This window comes from Rhinolophus hipposideros (genome assembly GCF_964194185.1).
Source record: "Rhinolophus hipposideros genome assembly, chromosome: X".
Lineage (NCBI taxonomy): Eukaryota > Metazoa > Chordata > Mammalia > Chiroptera > Rhinolophidae > Rhinolophus > Rhinolophus hipposideros.
This window is the reverse complement of record NC_138046.1, coordinates 75,728,206-75,754,807: the sequence shown is the minus strand read 5'-3', so window position 1 is coordinate 75,754,807 and position 26,602 is coordinate 75,728,206.

Here is a 26,602-nt window from a genome sequence, read left to right as displayed (position 1 = left end):
TGACTTTGTTCTTATTTGGAGATTAAGTACAGTTTAAGGAGTTGGATATGGGTACCAAGATGATAAAGGGTGAACTTACATTGGTTAATCTCATTTGTCAGCTTGGCTGGGCCATTCTTCCTAGGCATGTGGTCAAACTTTATTCTGGATGTTTCTGTGAGAGTGCTTTGGATTAGATTTACACTTAAATAGGTGAAATTTGAGTAAAACACATTGCCCCTCTTTAATGTTTGTGGGCATCAATCAATCAGTTAAAGGCCTAAACAGACTTCCCTTGATCAAGAGGGATTCTGCACTATCATCTCTCCTCTGATCTCCAGCCTGCCATCCCACCCTACAGGTTTTGATTTTTCTGCTCTCCTGTTTTAAAGTGTACCTAGGATTTGTTTTAATCAGATATGGTAAGATGGCAGAAAGAAAGACAACTGCTTTTGAAAGAAGAGTTTATTACTCACAGTCCCTCAGATGATGGAATGCATGGCATATCACCCACTGCCACGTGGGACCACTAGCAGGGAGAAACAGAGTGGAACTAGGACAAAGCCTTTATTACTACGGTGGCAGGAAGTACCTCAGTGTTGTCCCCTGTTGGGCAGGAAGCAAAACACAAATATTGAGGCTTGTGGATGGAGGTAGTGAGAAAGATCTTTACACTCCTGCAAACACATTGGGATGGTGAAGGTGCAAACAACCTTGGGCCATTAGTGTGACCAGATGACTCCCCAGATGTCAAAACATCAATTACATAATGTCAAAAATAATTATCACACCTCCATAATTGTTTGAGCTAGTTATGTAAATATCTCTATCTCCATCTCTCTCTCTCTCTCTCTCTCTCTCTCTACATATATATATATATATATATATATATATATATACATATATATATATATATATATATATATATATATACATACACATTATATTGGTTATATTTCTCTGGAAAACAGTGATGAACATAGGAAGGAAGGAAAGAAGGAAGGAAGGAAAGAAGGAAGGAAGAAAAAAAGAAAGGAAGGAAGGAAGGAAAAGTTGGAGGGAGGAAAGAATGAAGAAATGGGGCATAGATTTTTAGACAAATGGGAAAACACATCTGGAGAAATATGATTCTAGCAACAATTCACGTTCTATGTATAATAGATACAAATTACTATATTTCACTTTATTGACTTCATATACATGGTGGCTATTCAATTATACCATTTTAGTTTAGGGTGATCAAAGAATCATCCATAAAATTAATCCACTATTTTCCCAAATTCTAAAATGTTGCACATAAGGGCAAAGCAAACTTATTGTTTGCTTTATAGTGGGGAATCAATTCTCCAAAGAACTTTTGAAGCATACACCAAAGTCTGCATTTATTTATGCAGCAGTGGTATTCTAGAGCTGGCTCAAACCAACTGGCTATAGTCAATCATCAAAACTTTAGGAAATTTTGTGAGCTAGTTGGTAAGCATAGTATTAGTAAATATCAAATTATATAAAATTACAATTAAATAAATTATATCAAAACCAAAGTAAGTATACACTCAAAATTAATTTTTTCTAGTTATTTTGCTGCCTTATACTATTAATCTGTGCTCTTCAGTTTATTTTCATCTACTCTAACTGTATGGTTAAACAACTATAAATGGTGTTCTACTGCACACCTCTTCCAAAACTCTACATTCATTGAAATCACGTTGGTATTTTGAAATCAGCCGTGGTGGGAGAAATTAGATCAGAGAGATTGGCAAGTGTGTGCTATGAACTTGCTCCCCTCCCATAGAGTTGGTTATTAAACATTAACAGCACACCATATTTGTATGTATGTATATGTATACACATACAAAGTCTGACAACTAAGTTTTAGAACTTGTTGCAACAATGTTGCTAACCTTTTTTGATATCAGAGAGATTATTCATTATGAATTTGTACCAACTGGACAAACAGTTAACCAAGGTTATTATTTGGAAGTGCTGGAGAGGCTGCATTAAAAAGTTAGACAACCCGAACTTTCCGCCAACAATTCATAGCTCTTGCATCACGACAATGCACCAGATCACACAGCACTATTTTTAAGCGTGCAAATAAATAACTGTATTGGAGCACCCTCCCTACTCACCTGATCTGGCCCCCAATGATTTCTTTCTTTACCTGAAGATAAAGGAAATATTGAAAGGAAGATATTTTGATGACATTCAGGACATCAAGGGTAATACAATGACGGCTCCGATAGCCATTTCAGAAAAAGAGTTCCATAATTGCTTTGAAGGGTGGACTAGGCATTGGCATCAGTGCACAGCTTCCCAAGGGGAGTACTTTGAAGGTAACCATAGTGATATTCAGCAATGAGGTATGTGGCACTTTTTCTAGGATGAGCTCGTGAATGTAATTGTCAGACCTCTTATATGTGGACATATTTTTTTTCTCAAGGGGGCAGAGGATTTAACTGAAGTCACAGAAAGAGAGCTAGCTCAAGAGATGAGAAAAGGAAGGTAGAGTAATGAAAAGAGTGCTGTCATGGGAGTTAGGAGGCTTCAGTCTTAGTTCTTTGACCTGAGGCAAGTCCTTTCACTATTTTCCATGTAAACTGAGAGGTTCACAGTCAATGATCATAGTACTCCATCCATCTCAAACACTGAATAATCTCAGGTCTACAATATAGTTCTATATTTACAGTTATTTAAGTGAAATTATATATATATATATATATATATATATATATATATATAACTTTCATGATTTTGCATGTATTTTCTAAATATTTTACACACAGATAAAGATATATAAAACTTTTTCTGTAATTTGTAGGTTAATCAGGTATAATGCGTAATCACTGCCCTCAATTAGGACTAGAATTCTGTGGGTAACTGGAAGGCACCCAATGCTGTCCTATTTCATTGTTGTATCCTTTCACACACATACCCTCCAAGGGATAACTACTGATTGTGATGTTTTGATGTGATAAATTTCCTGCTCCTGCCCCTTTATAATCTCTGCCTCCTGCCTCTACTAACTGCCACCACTCCCCAGGCAACCACTGATCTGCTTTGTGTCTATATACAGAGGATGCCAAAAAAATGTATACACATTTTAAGATAGCATCTCTTAAAATGTATATACACGTTTTCAGCACCCACAGTGTATTAGTTAACATTTTCTGGAACTTTACATAAATTTAATCATAGAGTATAATAATCACTTTTATCTGGCTTTTTACACTCAGCATATTGAGATTCATTAATGCTGTAGCTTGTATCAGTAGTTCACTCCCTTTTATTGTTAAGTGCATTCCATTATATGGAAATACTACAGTTTGTTTATTCATTTGTGTGTTCATGGACATTAGGGATGTTTCATTATTTGGTTATTACAAATAAAGCTTCTGGGAACATTCATGTACAATTCTCTGTTTGTATGTATGCTTTCCTTTCTCTAGGGTAAATTCCTAGGACTAGAATATCTCGATCATGTGGTAGGTGCATGTGTAATACTTTAAGAAACTGCCTGCTATGTTCTGAATGTTTGTTTCCCTCCCCCAGAATTGATGTTTTGAAATCTTAATGTCCAATGTGATGGTATTAGGAAGTGGGGCTTTTGGGAGGTGATAAGCATGATGGTGAAGCCCTCATGAATGGTATTAATGCCCTTATAAAAGAGGCTCAAGAGAGCTAGCTAGCCCCTTCCACCATGTGATAACATAGTAAGAAGCCTCCTGGTACCAACCAGGAAGAGGGCCCTCACCAAACCGTGACCATCTGGCTCTTTTGTCTTGCACTTTCCAGCCTGCAGAACTGTAAGAAATACATTTTTTTGTTGTTGTTTATCAGCCACCCATTCTGTATTATTTTGTTATAGCAGCCTGAATGAACTAAGACTGATCACTACTTTTCCAATGCAGTTGTACATGTTACATTCCCACAACCATTTTGTTAAAGTTCTAGTTCCTCCACATGCTTGCTAGCACTTGATAAAGTAAAAATTTTAAACTTTAGCTATTTTTATAGTGTGTAGTGGTATAGTGTGTGTTTTAATTTTTTTTTAATTTTCAGTTTTTCAAATTATCACACTAAAATGTAAGTGTTTTTTTCCCCTTTTTGCATAAAGCACATGAAGTTTAACAAATGTATAGATTAGTGTAACCATCACCACAATCAGAATATGGAACTGTTCATCACATCACTACCTTGGGTCCCTAATCCTGGCAAACATTGATCTATTTTCCATCAGTAAAATTTTGTCATTTTGAGAATGATAGATAAGTGAAATTATAACGTACCTTGTGATCTATCCAAGTTGTTGTATGCATCAACAGTTCATTGAATTTAAATGTATGGATGTACCATGGTTTGTTTTATCCATACACCTGTTGAAAGGCATTTAGGTTTTTTCCAGGTTTTGTGAAATATGCATAGACGTTCCATAAACATTTGCATACAGGATCTTTAGTGAACATAAGTTTTTAATTTTCTAGGTTAGAGACCCAGCAGGTGGATTGCTAGATAATATGGGAAATGTAGGTTTAAATTTGGAAGAAACTGACAAACCTTGTTCCAGAGTGGCTCCAACTTTTAGCATTCACACCAGCAATGTTTAAGAGTTCCAGGAGCACCATGTCATTGCAGGCACTTGGTAGTGTGTGTGTGTGTGTGTGTGTGTGTGTGTGTGTCTGTAATTTTAGTCATCTGAATAGGTATTTGTTGGTATCTCAGATTCGTTTGCATTGTCTTATAACTAATGGTGTTGAACACTGTTCATGTGCTTATGTGCCATCCTTGTATCATCTTGCTTGAAGTCTTATTGTCTGTGTTCTTTTACAATTGGGTTCTTTGTTTACTTATTGTTGAGTTTTGAGAGTTCTTTATACATTCTGGATACAAATCCTGCTTCAGATATTTGAGCAGCAAACATTTTTTCTAGGCTATAGCTTATTCTTTCCTTCTATAATAGTGTCTTTAGAAGAACAAAAGTTTTTAATCTTGAAGTCTGATTTATCCATTATTTTATTTATGGATAGTGATTTTGATGTTGTATATAATAATTCCTGGCCTAACTTAACTTATGAAGATAATCCCCTACACTCTAGTCTCAAAGTTTCATAATTTTATAATTTACATTGAGACTTTCAATCCACTTTGAGTTAGTTTTTACATAAGCAGTAAGGCTTATATGGAGGTTCATTTCATTGCCTGCAATTGAACATTTCTAATGCATAGAAGTGTTTGATTTTTGTGTGCTGACCTTGTATTCTGCTGCTTTGTTAAGCTCCCTTATTGGTTTTGCAAGGTTTTTGTAGATTCTTTGGGTTTATCTATGTAGACAATCATTTCAACTATGGGTATCACTTTACTTCTTACTTTCCAAACTGTGTGGGTATTAATTTCATTTTCTTCCCTTAATTCATCAGCTCAGATTTTCAGTGCAATTTCAGGATAGAAATATTTTATGTTTTACCTGATCTCAATGGAAATGCTTTCGGTAATTCAACATTAAATATAATGATTGCGTAGATGTAATCAAAATGGTGGCGTGAGGAGAGCCTCTGTAAAGATCCCCTAGAATTTACAACTAACTGAAAAACAATAACTCCAAAAAGTACTAACTTCACAGCAGGCAGGCAAGACAAAGAGGCCTATTACTGAATTCACATAAGGGTGGGTGAATCGCACAAGCGGGGAAGGAGGGAATGGAGAAGTGCCCAGACGGAGCAACACTGGCACAGGATGTAGACCTAGCTCAGTGCTCTGAGCTCCCTGCATCCGTGAACTACAGCAGCTGTGGAAGAGCAAAGAACTCGGACTGCTAGAGCTCTGCTTATGGCCAACAAGGCGGAGGAGGCAGCATATAACATGTCTGAATCCAACGCTCCCAGCAGATACCTCAGAGAAAAAACTGAGGGAAGAAGGCTGAAAATGGTGCTTTAAGCCCTAACTGCCAAGCAAAGAATGAAAGCCTTAGACACTGAGACTAGCCACCCCCTCCCTACCCTACCAGAGCTCTCCCTGCACCCACCTGCCCGGTGCTGGAAGCAGAACAGTAGCACTTTCAGATCAAAAGAAAGAAAATTTGCTGTTCTGAGAACTGTGGACCGCAGAAACAGATTCGCAGCCCAACTAGTTCCGGCAAAGGGGAGGGAGCTGTGGAAAAAGGACTGGCTGTGGTGGTGGTCACCGACATTGCTCTGGGCCATCTCTCATGACACACCCCACCCCTAACCCCACCTATCTAGGCGGATCCCTGCAGGAGTAAACAGAACTGCTGGAACATACGGGCTCTGAATCAGGTGAAGAAAGAGTTTTGGAACTTCAAAAGCTCTCCACATCCCCACAGGAAGTAGCGCCCTATAACCCAGGAGAACTGTTAACAGAGGAGAAGCCCCGTTTCCCAGGAAATCCCCCCATTGTGTGAGACGCTGGAATAGTGCAGAGGAAGCATAGCACTACTGTGTGAGAGGGGGAAAAAAGGCTGCAATTGGACAGTAAAAAAAAACAACAAACATTCTACCAACAAGTATTGGAAAACAAAAGAAAACCTCTTCCTAACAACCTGTTGCAGAAACCACTGTAGATGTCTAGGAAGAGAAATAATAAATCAGTAATTGCCATGAATAACCAAAGCAACAAGACAGCTCAGAAAGAAAGTGAAAAGTCTCCAGAAAAGGAACTGGAAGATGTGGAAATATGTGACTGAAATGACAGAGAATTCAAGACTGCACTTCTGAAAAAACTCAACGAGATGCAAGAAAACACAGAAAGGCAATTAAATGAACTCAGAAACGCAATCAAAGAACAACATGAACATTTTACGAAAGAGATTGAAATTTTAAATAACCAAATGGAATTTCTGGATATTAAGAACTCAATTGAAGAAATGAAGAATAAAATAACCAGCTTAGGTAGTAGAATTGATCAGATGGAGGAAAGAATCAGTGACATCAAAGATAGAAACCTGGAAATTCCACAGATGGTAGAGGAAAGAGACTTGAGACTTAAAACAATTGAAAGAACCCTACAAGAACTTTCTGACTCTATCAGAAAGAGCAATATAAGAATAATGGGCATACCAGAAGGAGAAGAAAGAGAGAAGGGACCAGAGAATATATTCAAACAAATTGTGAATGAAAACTTCCCAAACTTGTGGACAGAACTGGATCTTCGAATCCAAGAAGCAAATAGAACACCTAATTACCTAAATCCCAAAAGGCCTTCCCCAAGGCACATTGTATTGAAGCTGTCTAAAATCAATGACAAAGAAAGAATCCTCAAGGCAGCCAGGGAAAATAAGACAGTAACCTACAATGGAAATCCCATTAGATTATCATCAGATTTTTCAGCAGAAACTCTACAAGTCAGGAAGAGTGGAATCAAATATTCACACTATTGAAAGAGAGAAATTATGAGCAAAGAATAATATATTCAGCAAAGATATATTTTAGATATGAAGGAGGAATAAACCTTTCCAGCCATACCGAAGCTGACGGAATTTTCTAATATACAGCCTGCACTACAAGAAATACTAAAGGAGGCTATTCGACCACCATCAACAGGGACAATTTGTGGCAACCAAAACATAAAAAGGGGGAGAGTAAAGGCGTGAACTGGAATATGGAAATGGAGAAAGTAAGTGTGCTGAAGAAAATGGAATACTCTAAATATCAAACTTTTTCATACATAAAATTAAGGGTAACCATTAAAAAAAAAATCCAAAACTGAAATATATACTGTAATAAAAAAAGAAACAAAGGGAAACATCATAGTATATCACCACACAAAAATAATAGACAACAACAAAAAGGCAAAGAAACAATGGAGACACAGCTTTACCAGAAAACTAAAGATAGAATGACAGGAAATTCTCACGTATCAATAATCACCCTAAATGTAAATGGGCTGAACTCACCAATAAAAACCACAGAGTAGCAGATTGGATCAAAAAACTAAACCAAACATATGCCGTCTCCAAGAGACACATCTCAGCTACAAGGAGAAGCATAGACTCAAAGTGAAAGGGTGGAAATTGACACTCCAAGCAAATGGTACCCAGACAAGATCAGGTGAAACTATAATGATATCAGATAAAACAGACTTTAGGGTGAAAAAGATAACAAGAGACAAACATGGACATTTCATAATGGTAAAGGAGACTATAAAACAAGAAGACATAACAGTCATCAATATTTAAGCCCCCAATCAGGTAGCACCAAAATATACCAAGCAACTACTAACAGAACTAAAGGGAGAAATTGACCAAAACACAATTATACTAGGGGACTTAAACAAATCATTGACAGCTATGGATAGATCATGCAAACAGAAAATAAATAACGAAATAGAAGCCCTAAATGACACATGAGATGAAATGGAAATAATTGACATATATAGAACACTTCATCCTAAAACATCACGCTATAGATTCTTTTCGAGTGTAAATGGAACATTCTCAAGAATAGACCATATATTGGGACATAAAATCAGCCTCAGCAAATATAAGAAGATTGACATCATACCAAGCATATTCTATGATCACAAGGCTTTGAAATTGAACACCAACTCCGGAAAGAAAGCAGGAAAAAACACAAATACATGGAGATTAAACAACATACTTTTAAAGAACAACTGGGTCAAAAAGAAATTAGAGGAGAGGCCAAAAGATACATAGAAACAAATGACAATTAAATTACATCTTACTAAAATTTGGGGATACAGCGAAAGCTGTTTTAAGAGGGAAATTTATATCATTACAGGCCTATCTCAAGAAACAAGAAAAATCCCAAATAATAACATCAAGTTACACCTTAAAGAACTAGAAAAAGAAGAATAAATGAAATCCAAGGTCAGCAGAAGAAAGAAAATAACAAAGATCAGAGCAGAACTACATGAAATAGAGAACAAAAAGACAATAGAAAATATTAATGTGACAAAGAGCTGGTTCTTTGTAAAGATTAACAAAATCGACAAACCCTTGGCTAGCCTCACTAAAATAAAAAGAGAGGACACTAATTAACAAAATCAGAAATGAAAAAGGAGAAGTAATCACGAACACCAAGAATACAAAGGATAATGCAAGAATACCATGAAGTACTATATGCCACCAAATTCAATAACTTAGAAGAAATGGAGAAGTTCTTAGAAACATATAGCCTTCCAAGGCCGAACCATGAAGAATTGGAAAATCTAAACAGACCTAAAACCAGTAACAAAATTTAATCAGTCATCCAAAACCTTCCCAAAATCAAAAGTCCAGGACCAGATGGCTTCACTAGTGAATTCTACCAAACCTTCAAACAGGATGTAATCCTAATCCTGTTCAAACTCTTCCACAAATTTGAAGAAAAGACAGTACTCCCTAACTCATTTTATGAGGCCAACATTACCCTGATACCAAAACCTGGTAAGGACAACACAAACAAAGAAAACAACAGACCAATATTTCTGATGAATACTGATGCAAAAATCCTAAACAAAATTCTAGCAAATCGAATACAACAATGCATTACAAAGATTATTCATCATGTCCAAGTGGGGTTCATCCCCGTGGCACAAGGATGGTTCAACATTCGCAAATCCATCAATGTGATAATCACATAAACAAAATAAAGGACAAAAATCATGTGATTATATCAATTGATGCCGAAAAAGCATTTGCCAAGATACAGCAACCATTTATGATTAAAACAATTAATAAAATAGGTATAGAAGGAAAATACCTTAACATAATAAGGGCCATATATGACAACCCTCAGCTAACCTCATAATTAATGGTGAAAAACTGAAGCCCTTTGCTCTACGTTCAGGAATACGACAGAGCTGTCACCTATCACCTCTGCTTTTCAACATAGTGTTGGAAGTCCTTGCCAGAGCAATCAGGCAAGAGACAGAAATAAAAGGCATCCAAATTGGGAATGAAGAAGTTAAATTATCACTCTTTGCAGATGACATGAAGCTCTATATTGAATACCCTAAAGACTCCACCAAAAAGTGGTTAGAAACAATCAACGAATACAGTAAAGATGCTGGCTACAAAATCAACGTACAAAGTCCATTGCATTCCTATATGCTAACAATGAAATCTCAGAAAAAGAAATACAAAAAGCAATTCCCTTTGCAATTGCAGCAAAAAAGAATAAAATACCTAAGAATAAACTTAACCAAGGATGTGAAGGACCTTTATGCTGAAAACTTTAAAACATTTTTGAGAGAAATTGAAGAAGAGAAAAAAAAATGGAAAAACATTCTGTGCTCATGGCTGGAAGAATCAACAAAGTTCAAATGGCCATATTACCCAAAGCAATATACAGATTTAATGCAATCCCCATCAAAATCCCAATGGCATTTAAAAAAAAATAGAACAAAAAATCATCAGATTTGTTTCGAACCACAAAAGACCCCGAATAGCCAAAGCAATCTTAAGAAAAAAAACACAATACTGGAGGTATCACACTCCCAGACTTTAGCTTGTACTACAGGGCTACAATAATCAAAACAGCATGGTATTGGCAGAAAAACAAACACATAGACCATTGGAATAGAATTGAGAACCCAGAAATAAAACCACATAAATATGGACAGATAATTTTTGACAAAGAAGCTAAAAACATACAAGAGAGGAAAGACAGCCTCTTCAATAAACGATGCTGGGAGAATTGGATAGCCATGTGTAAAACAATGAAACTGGACTGTTATTTGTCACCATGTACCAAAATTAATTCAAAATGTATCAAAGACTTAAGCATAAGACCTGACACAATAATCTGAATAGAAGAAAACATAGGTCCTAAATTTATGGACCTTGGGTTCAAAGAGCATTTCATGAATTTGACTCCAAAAGCAAGGGAAGTAAAAGCTGAAATAAACGAATGAGACTATATGAAACTTCAAAGCTTCTGCACAGCAAAAGAAACCATCGACATGATAAAGAGGCATCCAACTGAATGGGAGGAGATTTTTCAAACAGTGCCTCTGATCAGGGTCTAATATCCAAAATATACAAGGAACTCGTGAAACTCAACAACAAAAAAACAAACAACCCAATTGAAAAATGGGCAGAGGACCTGAAGAGACATTTCTCCAAAGAGGACATACAAATGGCAAATAGACATATGAAAAATTGCTCAACATCACTAATCATCAGAGAAATGCAAATAAAAACCACAATGAGATATCACTTCACCCCGGACAGAATGGCTATCATCAACAAGACAAATAGTAGTAAGTGTTGGAGAGGCTGTGGAGAAAAAGGAACCCTCATACACTGTTCGTGGGAATGCAGATTGGTGCTGCCGTTATGGAAGGCAGTGTAGAGGTTCCTCAAAATTTATGAATAGAATAACCATATGACCCAGGAATCCCTCTCCTGGGTATCTACCCAAAAATTCTCAAAACATTTATATGTAAAGACACGTGTGCCCCAATGTTCATTGCAGCTTTGTTTATGGTGGCCAATACATGGAAACAACCAAAATATCCTTCTATAGATGAATAGATAAAGAAGTTGTGATGTATATACACAATGGAATACTATTCGGCAGTAAGAAAAGATGATATAAGAACATTTGTGACAACGTGGATGGTTCTTTGAGAGTATAATACTAAGCTAAATAAGTCAGACAGAAAAAGCAGAAAACCCTATGATTTCACTGATATGTGGTATATAAACCAAAAACAACAAGAGAACAAGACAAACAAATGAGAAACAAAAACTCATAGACACAGACAATAGTTTAGTGGTTACCAGAGGGCAAGTGGTGTGGAAGGAGGGAGATGAGGGTAAGGGGGATCAATTATATGGTGATGGAACGAGAACTGACTCTGGGTGGTGAGAACACAGTGGGATTTATAGATGATGTAATAGAGGATTGTACACCTGAAATCTATGTCATTTCACTAACAATTGTCACTGCAATAAATTTTTTAAAAAGAGCAAAATAAATTAAAAAACAAACCAAAAAAAGACTCATTGATACAGAGAACAAGCTGATGGTTGTCATATGGGAGAGGGTTTGTGGGGCTGAATGAAAAAAGTGGAGGGATTACGAATTACAAATTGGTAGTTCTGAAATAGTCACAGTGATGTAAAGTACAGCATAAGGAATATAGTCAATAACATTGCAATAGTTATGTCCTGTGCCAGGAGTGTACTAGACTTTCGGGGCAATGACGTCAGAAATTATATAAATGTCTAACCGCTATGCTGTATATCTGAAACTAATATAAAATAATATTGAAGGTCAAGTGTAATTGAAATATTTAGAAAAGGGTAGAATAGGTGAAGGGGAATAAGAGGTTCAAATTCCCAGTTATAAAATAAATAAGTCTTAGGGATGTTATGTACAGCATAGGGAATATATTCAAAAATGCTGTAATAACGTTCTATGGTGTCAGATGGTTACTGGTGATCACTTCTTTGGGTATATAAATGTTGAATAAGTATGGTGTACACCTGAATTCAATATAATATTGTATGTTAGTAAATTTTAATAAAATTTGGTTAAGAAAAAAACTTTTTTCAAGCAGATTTTAATATTTATAATATTCTTTCTCACAAACTTTTTTCCACATGGGTACATATGAGTACATGTATTTTTTCAATATCTTGTATTTGGATGATTTTGCAGTGTTAGAATATACTTATGCCATCTTTGAATAGAAATATTTAACTAATATATGTGTTGTCTATAACTTGTAGCTAGTAGTATTGCTTTTCAGATAGAAGTAGTGCATTTCATGAAAGTTATGATTCCTAACGTTATTCCAATAGATGAGGTTATTTTTTGAGGGGATGTCAGTAAAATATTTGATTATTCTGTTAAGTGCCCTCCTGTAACTAGATAGGTGAAGTTTGTCTTTCTTCTTGCCAGAAGAGGGCACTAGTGGTTCTTAAATCAGAAGCTTCAGGGTGGAGAGCTGAGTGGAATTTAGAGAGGCCATTTTTTCATTTCCAGTATTCTGGCTACTTTTATGTGAAACTTATATTTATTACACATATGAATAGCTTAACAAGATAACTTGGAAGACCCTAGGATTCCGTTAACAAATATTTCTGTGTGTCAATTATAAGAAGACCTTTTGCCTGATTCATTAAGATCTCAGTCATCTATATATTTGCTAGTGTGGAAATCAGGTTAGATCTCAGAGGATCCCTGAGATTATGTCTTGTATTGAAGGGACTGGGGAAAGCAAACGGGAGACCTTTTCTCAGCTAGATTACATGGCAAGAGGCATCAGTATATTTAAGAAATAAAATAAATGACTAGCACCGTAAGTATTATACAGTCTCTGAGTACTTAATTATGGTGATTTAAAAAAAATCCATGGTTATTTGGAATTACTGGTCTGGGTTCAGATAACCGCTTTTCAGACTCTGCAGGGAATTTATTGGGTCACATAGAGGTGAGATTTTGTTCTGTTCAGCACCACATTTCTAAATGGACGCCAAAATCAGAGTGTGGTTTATTTGATGGCGACTAGTAACAAAGTGGGAAGATTTCCATTTCAGCCAATACAGAATTATTAGGGTCAATACAGGACTAATTATACTAAGCAAATGGCCATATGGTGGGATTCCTGGGGCTACAAAATGCTCCCAAACCTTCTTTAGAAGTACCCCTTTAGGGAGCTCTTTATCCAAAATAGTTGTGTGAAAATGCAAATATTTGACTCAGGAGAAGTGCGTTAACAGGTTAGTTAACTACAAGGTCTGACAAGCTCCAGAAAGAGTGATCTACAACACAGGTAAATATTTATGTGGGGAAAGTATAAGGGGATGGGATTAGAGCACACAACTTTATGGAGTCATAAAGTCTTTTTTTTACATTTTTTATTAGTTTCAGGTGCACAAAACAATGTAATAATTAGACATTTATCATTTATATACCTCACACAGTGACAGCTCTCCCTCCCACCATCTACTACCCCTCTGTCATCGCACACAGCCATTACATTTCTGCTTTCTCTATACCTAATGCTGTACTACGCTTCTTGTATATCTATCTATCTATCTATCTATCTATCTAGATAGATAGATAGATAGATAGATAGATAGATAGATAGATAGATAGATATAAAATTGTAGTTGACATTCATTATTGTTCAACTTCAGCTTCAGGTGTACAGTGCAGTGATCCCACGTCTACATCATCCCTGAGGTGGTCTCCCTAATGAGACAAGTGTCCATCGGATACCCTACCCTAGAGTCATAAAGTCTTGAAGGAAAAGTGGCCTCATGGCTTACTGATGTAACAAGAACATGTTTGTTTTCTAGTAATAGATTTGACTCAGTTGTTGGGGGAGAATCCAAGATCACTTTTTTTTTTAATTTCATTGTTGTCCTGGACTTTCTCACAAAATCATCTCTGCACAGTGCCACCTCTTGCGTAGCATATAATGCCATTTACTTCTGTTACATTACTCTGTTTTCACTGTGATATAAATTTGCAATTTGATTTAATTTTGATAGTTGTGCATTTTAAACGCTGTTTGTCTAAGTGCATTTGTTTCAAATATACTATGAAAAAGACTTGCCATTGATGTTAAATTGTTATGTGAAAGGAAAAAAAGTTTCCATTTCTTCTGCTTATTCTAACTACCTTAAGCTTATTTCTGTGTTCTTTAGTACTTCAGAAGTATTTGACAAGTCCCTTGACAGATGCTTAGATGATACTAAAGATATTTAAACTTAAATGATTGCTTTTAACATTTAAAATTTTAAATTATAGAATCATTCACTGGAGGACACTTTGGTTGTTTCTATGTACAAAATGGAATGCTATTCTGCTATAAGAAAAGATGAATTAGTACCATTTGCGACAACATGGATGGATCTTGAGATTATTATGCTGAGTGAAATAAGTCAGACAGAAAAAGTCAAGAAGCATATAATTTGACTTATATGTGGTATATAAAACTGAAAACAGACATCATCAAAATGGGGGCATGAGGTGAGCCTCTGTAAAGCTTCCCTGGAATTTAAAACTAATCGAACTACAATAACTCCACAAAGGACTCCGTGCACAGCAGACAGGCAAGACGTAGAGGCCCACTACTGAATTCACCTAAAGGTGGGCCAATCGTGCAAGTGGCAGAGGAGGGAAGGGAGAAGTGCATAGAAGGAGCCACGCGGGCAAAGGACACAGACCAAGCTCAGTGCTCCGAGCTCACTGCAGCCCAAAACTACCGCAGCTGCTGGAGAAGGAAGAACTCGGACTGCTAGGGCTCTGCTTATGGCCCATAGGGCCGAGGGATCAGCATATAACACGGCTGAACCCAACGCTCCCGGCAGAGACCTCAGAGAAAAGACTGAGGGAAGAAGGCTGAAAACGGTGGTTTAAGCCCTAACTGCCGAGCAGATTATGGATGCCGTAGGCATTGAGACTAGCTGCACCCTCCCTACCCTACCAAAGCTCGTCCTGCACCAACCTGCCTGGTGCTAGAAGCGGAAGAGTAGCAGTGTCAGATCAAAAGAAAAGAATATTTGATGTTCTGAGAACTGTGGACCCCAGACACAGATTCGCAGCCCAACTAGTTCCAGCAAAGATGAGGGAGCTGTGGAAATAGGACCGACTGTGGTGGTAGTCCCAGAAATTGCTCTGGGCCATCTCTCACAACTCACCCCGCCCCAGGTCTCAGCTATTTGGGTGGATCCCTGCAGGAGTAAACAGAACTGCTGAAACATACGAGCTCTGAATCTGGTGCACGGAGAGCTTTGGAACTTCAAAAGCTCTCCGCATATGCAAAGGGACATGGCATCCTATAACCCAGGTTAACTGTTAACAGAGGAGAGACCTGTCTCCCAGGGACTGCCCCCATTGTGTGAGAAGCTGGAATAGTGCAGAGAAAACATAGCACTAACATGGGAGAGAGAAAAAAATGGCTGCAGTTGAAGAAAAAATAAAACATTCTACCAACAAGTACTGGAAAACAAAAGAAAGACCTCTTCCTCTCAACATGTGGCAGAAGACACTCCTGTAGATGTCTAGGAAGAGAAATAATCAATCAGTAATTGTCATGAATAACCAAGGCAACAAGACAGCTCAGAAAGAAAGTAGAAAACATCCAGAAAAGGAACTTAAAGATATGGAAACATGTGACTGAAATGACAGAGAATTCAAGATTGCAGTTCTGGAGAAACTCAAAGAGATGCAAGAAAACACAGAAAGGCAGTTTAATGAACTGAGAAACACAATCAAAGAACAACATGAGCATTTTACAAAAGAGATTGAAATTTTAAAAAGAACCAAATTAAATTTCTGGATATTAAGAACTCAATCGAAGAAATGAAGAATGAAATAACCAGCTTAGGTAGTAGAGTTGACCAGATGGAGGAAAGAATCAGTGACATCGAAGATAGAAACCTGGAAATTACACAGATGGAAGAAGAAAGAGACTTTAGACATGAAATGAAAGAACTCTACAAGAACTTTCTGACTCCATCAGAAAGAGCAATATAAGAATAATGGGCATACCAGAAGGAGAAGAAAGAGAGAAGGGAACAGAGAATATATTCAAACAAATTGTTCACGAGGACTTCCCAAACTTGTGGAATGAACTGGATCCTCAAATCCAAGAAGCAAATAGAACACCTAATTACCTCAATCCCAACAGGCCTTCTCCAAGGCACATTGTATTGAAGCTGTCTAAAATCAATGACAAAGAAAGAATCCTCAAGGCAGCCAGGGAAAAAAGAAGATGGTAACCTACAAAGGATATCCCATTAGATTATCATCAGATTTTTCAGCAGAAACTCTACAAGCCAGGAGGGAGTGGAACCAAATATTCAAACTATTGAAACAGACAAATTATGAGCCAAGAACAATATATCCAGCAAAGATGTCCTTTAGATATAAAAGAGGAATAAAGACCTTTCCAAACATAGAGAAGCTGAGGGAATTTTCTAATACACGACCTGCACTACAAGAAATTCTAAAGGAGGCTATTCGACCACCATCAACAGGGACAATTAGTGGCAACCATATCATAAAAAGGAGAGCAAGGCCTGAACCGGATATGGGAATGAAGAATTTAAGCATGCTGAAGAAAATGGAATACTCTAAATATCAAACTTTCTTTTACATAAACTTAAGGGTAACCACTCAAAAAAAAATCCAGAACTGAAATACGTACTGTAATAAAAGAAGAAACAGAGGGAAACATCATAGTATACCACCACACAGAAATAATACACAACAAAAAGGCAAAGAATCAGTGGAGACACAGCCTTACCAGAAAACTACAGATAGAATGAAAGGAAATCTCACTGAACTCACCAATTAAAAGGTACAGAGTAGCAGATAGGATCAAAAAAACTAAACCCAGCCATATGCTGTCTCCAAGAGACACATCTCAGCTACAAGGACACGCATAGACTCAAAGTGAAAAGGTGGAAATTGACACTCCAAACAAATGGTACACAGACAAGATCAGGTGTAGCTATAATGATATCAGATGAAATAGAATTCAGGGTGAAAAAGATAACGAGAAACAAACATGGACATTTCATAATGGTAAAGGGGACTATACAACAAGAAGACATAATAGTCATCAATATTTAAGCCCCCAATCAGGTAGCACCAAAATATACCAAGCAACTACTAACAGAATTAAAGGGAGAAATTGACCAAAACACAATTATACTAGGAGACTTAAATACATCATTGACAGCTATGGATAGATCATGCAAACAGAAAATAAATAACGAAATAGCAGCCCTAAATGACACATTAGGTGAAATGGACATAATTGACATATATAGAGCTCTTCATTGTAAAACATTTTTTCTAGTGTAAATTATTTTCTAGTGTACATGGAACATTATCAGGAGAGACCATATATTGGGATACAAAATCAGCCTTAGCAAATATAAGAAGATTGACATCATATCAAGCATATTTTCTGATCACAAGGCTTTGAAATTGGATATCAACTGAAAAAAAAGCAGAAAAAACATAAATAACGTAAAGATTAAAAAAACATACTTTTAAAGAACAACTGGGTCAAAGAAGAAATTAAAGGAAATATCAAATATACATAGAAACAAATGACAATGAAAATACATCCTACCAAATTTTTTGGGATGCATCAAAGCAGCAGTTTTAAGGGGGAAATTTCTATCATTACAGGCCTATCTTAAGAAACAAGAAAAATCCCAAATAAATAATCTCAGGTTACTCCTTAAAGAACTAGAAAGAGAAGAACAAGTGAAACCCAAGTTGAGCTGAAGAATGGAAATAACAAAAATCAGAGCAGAACTAAATGAAAGAGAGAAAGAAAGACAATAGAAAGAATTAATATGACAAAGAGCTGGTTGTTTGAAAAGATCAGCAAAATCGACAAACCCTTGGCTAGACTCAAAAACATAAAAAGAGAGAAGACACTAATTAACAAAATCAGAAATGAAAAAGGGGAAGTTATCACGGACACCACAGAAATACAAAGGAACATCCAAGAATACTATGAAGGACTATATGAAACCAAATTTAATATCTTAGAAGAAATGGACAAGTTCTTCGAAACATATAACCTTCCAAGGCTGAACCATGAAGAACTGGAAAATCCAAACAGACCTATCACCAGTAACAAAATTGAATCAGTCATTCATCCCAAACCTTCTCAAAAGCAAAAGTCCAGGACCAGATGGCTTTACTAGTGAATTCTACCAAACCTTCAGAATTGGCCAGAGGGTGTAAGAGGATGTAATACCAATCCTGCTCAAAGTCTTCCAAAAAATTGAAGAAGAGATAATACTCTCTAACTCATTTTATGAGGCCAACATTACCCTGATACCAATGTTCAACATTACCCTGAACATTGTCCTGGTAAGGACAACACAAAAAAAGAGAACTACAGACCAATATCACTGATGAATTCAGATGCAAAAATCCTAAACAGAATTCTAGCAAACCGAATACAACAATGCATTAAAAATATTATTCATCATGACCAAATGGGGTTCATCCCCAGGGCACAAGGATGGTTCAACATCTGCAAATCTGTCAATGTGATATTTCACACAAACAAAATAAAGGACATAAATCATATGATTATATGAATTGATGCAGAAAAGGCATTTGACAAGATAGAACATCCATTTATGATTAAAACACTTAATAAAATAGATACAGAAGGAAAATACCTTAATATAATAAAGGCCATATATGACAAGCCCTTAGCTAATCTCATAATCAATGGGGGAAAAATGAAGTCCTTTGCTCTAGGTTCAGGAATACGACAGGGCTGTCCCCTATCACCTCTGCTTTTTAACATAGTGTTGGAAGTCCTCGCCAAAGAAATCAGGCAAGACAAAGAAATAAAAGGCATCCAAATTGGGAATGAAGAAGTGAAATTGTCACCCTTTGCAGATGACACAATGCTATATATAGAAAACCCTAAAGCTATTAGAAACAATCAACAAATACAGTAAAGTTGCTGGCTACAAAATCAACGTAGAAAAGTCCATTGCATTCCTATGTACTAACAATGAAATCTCAGAAAAAGAAATGCAAAAAAGTATTCCTTTTGCAACTGCAGCATAAAGAATTAAATACCTAGGAACAAATTTAACCAAGGATGTGAAGGACCTATATGCTGAAAACTATAAGACATTTTTGAAAGAAATTGAAGAAGACACAAAGAAATGGAAAAACATTGCATGCTCATGGATTGGAAGAATCACATAGTTAAAATGGCCATATTACCCAAAGCCATAATGCAGATTTTATGCAATTCCTATCAAAATCCCAATGGCTTTTTTTAAAGAAATAGAACGACAAATCATCAGATTTGTTTCGAACCACAAAGACCCCGAATAGCCAAAGCAATCTTAAGAAAAAAGAACAATACTGGAGGTATCACTCTCCCTGATTTTAGCTTGTATTACAGGGCTACAATAATCAAAACAGCATGGTATTGGCAGAAAAACAGACAAGTAGACCAATGGAATAAAATTGAGAACCCAGAAATAAAACCACATAAATATGGACAGATAAGATTTTACAAAGAATCTAAAAACATACAATGGAGGAAAGACAGCCTCTTCACTAAATGGTGCTGGGAGAATTGGATAGCCATGTGCAAATGAATGAAACTGGACTGTTATTTGTTACCATGTACCAAAATTAATTCAAAATGGATCAAAGACTTAAGCATAAGACCTGACACAATAAACTGAGTAGAAGAAAACTTAGGTACTAAACTTATGGACCTCGGGTTCAAAGAGCATTTTATGAACTTGACTCCAAAAGCAAGGGAAGTAAAAGCTAAAATAAACGAATGAGACTATATGAAACTTCAAAGTTTCTGCACAGCAAAAAAAACCATCAACAAAATAAAGAGGCAACCAAGTGAATTGGAGAAGATTTTTCAAACAGTGCCTCTGATCAGGGGCTAATATCCAAAATATACAAGGAACTCATGAAAGTCAACAACAAAAAAACGAACAACTGAATTGAAAAATGGGCAGATGACCTGAAGAGACATTTCTCCAAAGAGGACATACAAATGGCAAATAGTCATATGAAAAATTGCTCAACATCACTAATCATCAGAGAAATGCAAATAAAAACCACAATGAGATATCACCTCACCTCGGTCAGAATGGCTATCATCAACAAGACAACTAATAGCCAGTGTTGGAGAGGCTGTGAAGAAAAAGGAACCCTCATCCACTCTTGGAGGGAATGCAGACTGGTGCAGCTGTTATGGAAGGCAGTGTAGAGGTTCCTCAAAAATTTACAAACAGAATTACCATATGACCCAGGAATCCTTCTCCTGGGTATCTACCCCAAAAAATCTCAAAACATTTATACATAAAGACACGTGTGCTCCAATGTTCATTGCAGTTTTGTTTACGGTGGCCAAGACATGGAAACAACCAAAGTGTCCTGTGATAGATGAATGGATAAAGAAGTTATGGTATATATATATATATATATATATATATATATATATATATATATATATATATATATATATATATATAATGGAATACTATTCGGTGGTAAGAAAAGATGGTATAGGAACATTTGTGACAACATGGTTGGATCTTGAGAGTATGATGCTAAGCGAAATAAGTCAGACAGAAAAAGCAGAGAACCATATGATTTCACTGATATGTGGTATATAAACCAAAAACAACAAAAGAACAAGACAAACAAATGAGAAACAGAAACTCATAGTCACAGACAATAGTTTAGTGGTTACCAGAGGTTAAGAGGGTGGGGGGAGGGAGCGAGGGTAAAGGAGATGAAATATATGGTGATGGAAGGAGAACTGACTCTGGGTGGTGAACACATAATGGGATTTATAGATGATGTAATACAGAATTGTACACCTGAAATCTATGTAATTTCAGTAACAATTATCACAGCAATAAATTGAAAAAAATAAATAAATGTAAATGAAAAAAACAAAAATAACTAAACTGAAAACAATAACAGAACAAGACAAACAAATGAAGAAACAAAAACTCATAGACACAGACAACTGTTTAGTGGTTACCAGAATGGAAGGTAGAACGAGGTTGCAGATGAGGGTAAACGGATCCAATATATCATGATGGAAAGAGAAGTGACTCTCGGTGGTGAACACCCAATGTGATATATATAGATAATATATTACATAATTGTACACTTGAAATGTACATAACTTTACTAACTGTTGTCACCCCAATAATATTTAATTAAAAAATTAAATTATGCTATTCCTTTTAGAGAAAGCAATTTGAGCATCTTCAGAGTTATTAAGGAAGCTTATTGACTCACAAATCTTCAATTTTTTTCAGTGTCTCTCCTACATATCTGTGATGTGTAGATTTCATGGAAATTAGTTTATTAATGCTGATTGCAGTTATGATGCTTTTCTTAGAAAATTATTTTAAGCTGAACTAGTCAATTCTGATTTTAATAGCACTTTTGTATATTCTTGAAATGTGAATATATACAAAACAAACAATATTACGTAGACAATAAGTGACCTTAATAATCAGAACACTATATACCTTGCTATATTATTAATTATGCTACTACCATTTGTTGTATACTGCAATTCTTACCCTGCCTACCTCACTGGGATGTCATGAAGTCACGTGAAAGAATGGATATGAATGCAATGGCAAATAATCACTGCATCACATAAAAGGATTGTTGTTTCTCTTTGGGCCTGAAATAGTCTGTCCATGAGCCAAGGGTTGCAAAAAGTAGCCAATCTTAAGGGGAAAAAAAGACATACAAAGCATTTACATTTGGATCCTCAACTGTGTGATGGACCCCTCTAAGACTATAGTTAGTAAGAATATAGTTTGGGAAGAGTGTGAGTTCTACAAATACCATTCTTCCTAGATTTGTTTCTCCAAAATAGAAAAGTAGGGGGAGAGGGTTGTAAATGAGGGTAAAGGGGATCAAATATATGGTGATGGAAGGAGAACTGACTCTGGGTGATGAACACACAATGAGATTTATAGATGATGTAATACAGAATTGTACACCTGAAATCTATGTAACTTTACTAACAATTGTCACCCCAATAAACTTTAATTAAAAAATAGAAAAGCATCGCTATAACAACAAAATAATTTATGAGTACATGTATAACAGAGGAAGGAGCACAAAAATTGGAAAGGAAGGAAATTTATACACTTAAATAAGACCATGTTTCTCTTTGTGAGGACTAACAAGCAGAAAGAAACAATGTCTATCCTTGTTTGTCTATCATATGTCTATCATACGATTTTGCTTTCAAATTAACTTCATCACTAGTCTTTGGAAGTTTTCAGGCATTGAGAAATATTATACACATTCTGGTCCCATTAAAAAGGGACTGTGATTAACCAACTCTAATGCATACCTTCCTGGATTGATAACCTGAGGTTGTATGAGTTTTTGTTGACAATTTACAAATAGCTCTGTTAAGACCTATGTACAATAGTTGTAGATGCACAACCATTAATCAAAGCCATCAGCAGGTTTCCTAAGTGGTTTACAGCAGCTTTTAATGTATGTTTTGCTAATTGTAATTTACAGTGGTGCTGTGAATTCCCAGATGAGTAACTACTTTGGTATGGACTGCCTGAAGAGGAAAAGCCCTCTAAATATTCCACTGGAAGGTCAGTTAAAAATTATGAAAACTATATTATTTGCTTCTAAACCCTGAAAATTAAAAATATATATATATATATATATTCTGTTTGTTATTACAAAGCAAGATGACTCAGAACGGTGTAAAATTATATTTTAGTTTATATTTCCCTAAACCTATATTTAAAATGATGTCTTTTCCTCCACTTAGAGCTGTTGTTTTATGCATTTCTGTGTGTAGCTCCTTGACAGAGACCATTTTTCTTGCCTCTCAGGTGACTCATGTAGAGAGATTTCTGTCCATTATGCAAAATCTTTTGTCGTATAACATAGGTATAATCAGCAGAATGTCTGAGAAATCACCCACCATAACCCGAGAACCCAATCTTGGATTTGGGCAACCTTCCTTAAGTTTAAAGATTTTGTTTTCATTGAAATACTTTTTTCCCCCTGATTCACAAACCTACAAGGACAAATGTTATTTTCAGAATGACATCATTAAGAAGTAGTATTCTCTGGTGTGGCCAGTTAGGTCAGTTGATTAGAATGTTGTGCTGGTGACAGCAACGTTGCCAGTTTGAACACCACATAGGCCATGTGAGCTACGTCCTTCTAAAAAAATAACAAAAACAAAAAAAGTAGTAGTATTCTCAGACTATTAACACCAAAATATTGATCATACTAATTTAGACTAATTTAGAATAATTTATAAAGAATCACTAATGTTAAAATCAGAAATTGGCAGTAAGTTAAATTAAAAAAAATATGTATTTTGACATAGTAACTAGTACTATTATTGTGGTGATTTGAAGAATTCAGCCATCATTCAAGAGGACACTTATCTAAGGCCAATAATATGCACCTATCCCAAAGTAGTTGAGTTTCGTATTGTTATAAATTACTACCACTTTAGTAGACTTAGTATATCAAGTCATTAATACATAAATACACAATTTATAACATTCTTCATAGAAACACATTCTAATGCATTAGTTTCAAAGACATAATGAACAGAAATGTTGGAATATTTCATACATGATAATTTTAGGTATGTTCAGCACACTGAGTTATTTACCAGTCACTCAATTCATTTACCAGAATCCCATATCTTTCCTACCTCTTTACTTTCAATTTATTTTTATTCTTCACATAGGATCATATTACATGCAAAACAACCAATTTGGTTAGGACCCTACTGAAAACTACTTGCTAAAGTTATGATTTAATTATATCCCTGAAAAATTATTGTGCTTTACAATTGACATTGTAAATTTTGGTGGAAGTATTACAAAAAAATGTGTGTATTTCCTATATGTGGTTTACTGCTTTAGTTGATATTCAAGGTGGTTCAAGTAATATTCAGTGATTTCCGAGTGAAGGTAAATATTATCTACTCATCCTAATAACATCAAAGCTCAGGGAAAGGAAGCAGTGTGCATTATAGTAATAAAATAATGGAAAATAAAACTCGCTATCAAATATGGGAAAACTATGTTTATAAGGTCAATACTTGAAGATGACTAATTGAGCATCAGCAAAATTGTCATGCTGTATTTATATTCCCTCCCATTTTTGTATATGTGTATCTGTTCTACCTTTTGCCTCTCTTTCTTCTTAGCTACTTATATTCAGTGTCTTCAAGATGTCCTCTGGTTGCCCATGCTGCACCCTGCATGCGGCTAAACCTGTCTCAGAATTATTTAGGTTGCCAAATTGTCTCTACTTTCCACATCAAAATTCCTCAGTTTTACTTTATCAGGGAATAATGTTTTAACGGAGATTCTGTTAAACAGCAACCAAAAATATGTTCTTATTTAACATATTTCATAATATTATGAGTACAAAATTCCAATGTGCTAGGTATAATTTGAAGACTGATGGGAGAAAAGGCTAGTTTTCTCTACCAACTGAATCTCTATAAGCCTGTTTTTTTTTCTTTTCTTCTTTATTTAGCTTCACGGAAAGGGTAGAAAAACACTATAAAGTTTTTGATGTGTATCTAAATGAAGAGAGAGTTAGTATCTTAGTGCAACTCACAGACTCTGTAGTCACATTGATGAGGGTTTCATTCCAACTCTGACAAAAATCAGCTGTCTGACCTTAACCAAATTAACCTAATTTCAGTTTTTTTAATTAAATTTGTTGGGGCAACAATGGTTAGTAAAATTACATATGTTTCAAGTGTACAAATCTATAATACATATTACCATATGACCCAGCAATCCTTCTCCTGGGTATATACCAAAAAAAAATCTGAAAACATTTGTCTGTAAAGATATAGGTGCCCCTATGTTCATTGCAGCATTATTTACATTGGTCAAGACCCCCATTGTACTCTAGCACAATGTCATTATGCATAATAGGAACTGAACAAAATTATGTTTAATTAACCATAGAAAGGCAGTACCATGCATTGAACAAAAGAACTAGCCTGAGAAACGAAATATGTGGACTACCAACATCATATTTTCAGTTTGCTGTGTGACCTTAGCCAACTGGAACTTCAGTTTTATGTTATTCTTCACTTTATAGTGAAGGCGGCAGGTAATATCAATAAAGGTATTCTTTTTTTGCGAAAATTAGATTCAGATATACAACACAACATAATGATTACACATTTAAACCCTCACAAAGTGATAACCCCACCAAGTCTACTACACATCTGACATCATACATAGCTATTACAACACCACTGAGTATATTTATTATGCTCTACTTTACATCCAGTGAATATATATATACATATATACAAAATATATACACATTTTAAGAAAGGAAAATAAACTACATTAAAATTGTAATACTCAATATATACTGTTAACAAAAATAAATACAAGTCGTATTTGACTTCTGATATTACAAGAGTTGCTCAAAGTGGATACCATCAGCATAACTTTAATATAGTTTTTTCCTTTCTTAAAATATGTATACATTTTTTGACCCTCTGTATGTGTATTTGGCATTCAGTATCATTTTATATTAGTTTCAGGTGTACAGTGGAGTGGTTAGGCATTTACATAATCTATGAAGTCCAGTATCCTACATAGTCTTTACAACATTATTGTTTATATTCCCCATACTGTATTTCACATCCCCATGACTATTTTGTAACTACCAATTTATACTTCCTTATTTCTTCACCTTTCTCACCCATGCCCCAACCCTCCGCACATCTAGAAACCATCAGTTTGTTCTCTGTGTCTATGACTCTATTTCTGTTTTATTTGCTACTTTATTCTTTAGATTCCAAATATAAGTGAGATCATATGGTATTTGTCTTTCTCAGCGTGACTTATTTCACATAGCATAATATTCTCTAGGTCTATCCATCTTGTCACAAATGATAAGATTCCATTATTTTTTATGGCAGTATTTTTTATACTCCATTGTGTAAATGTATCCAATTGTCTATATATGGGCATTTCGGTTGTTTCCATATGTAGGCTATTGTGAATAGCGCTGCAGTAAACATCAAGGTGCATATATTTTTTGAATGAGTGTTTTGGAATTTTTTGGATAAATACCCAGGAGTGGAATTGCTGTGTGATAAGGTA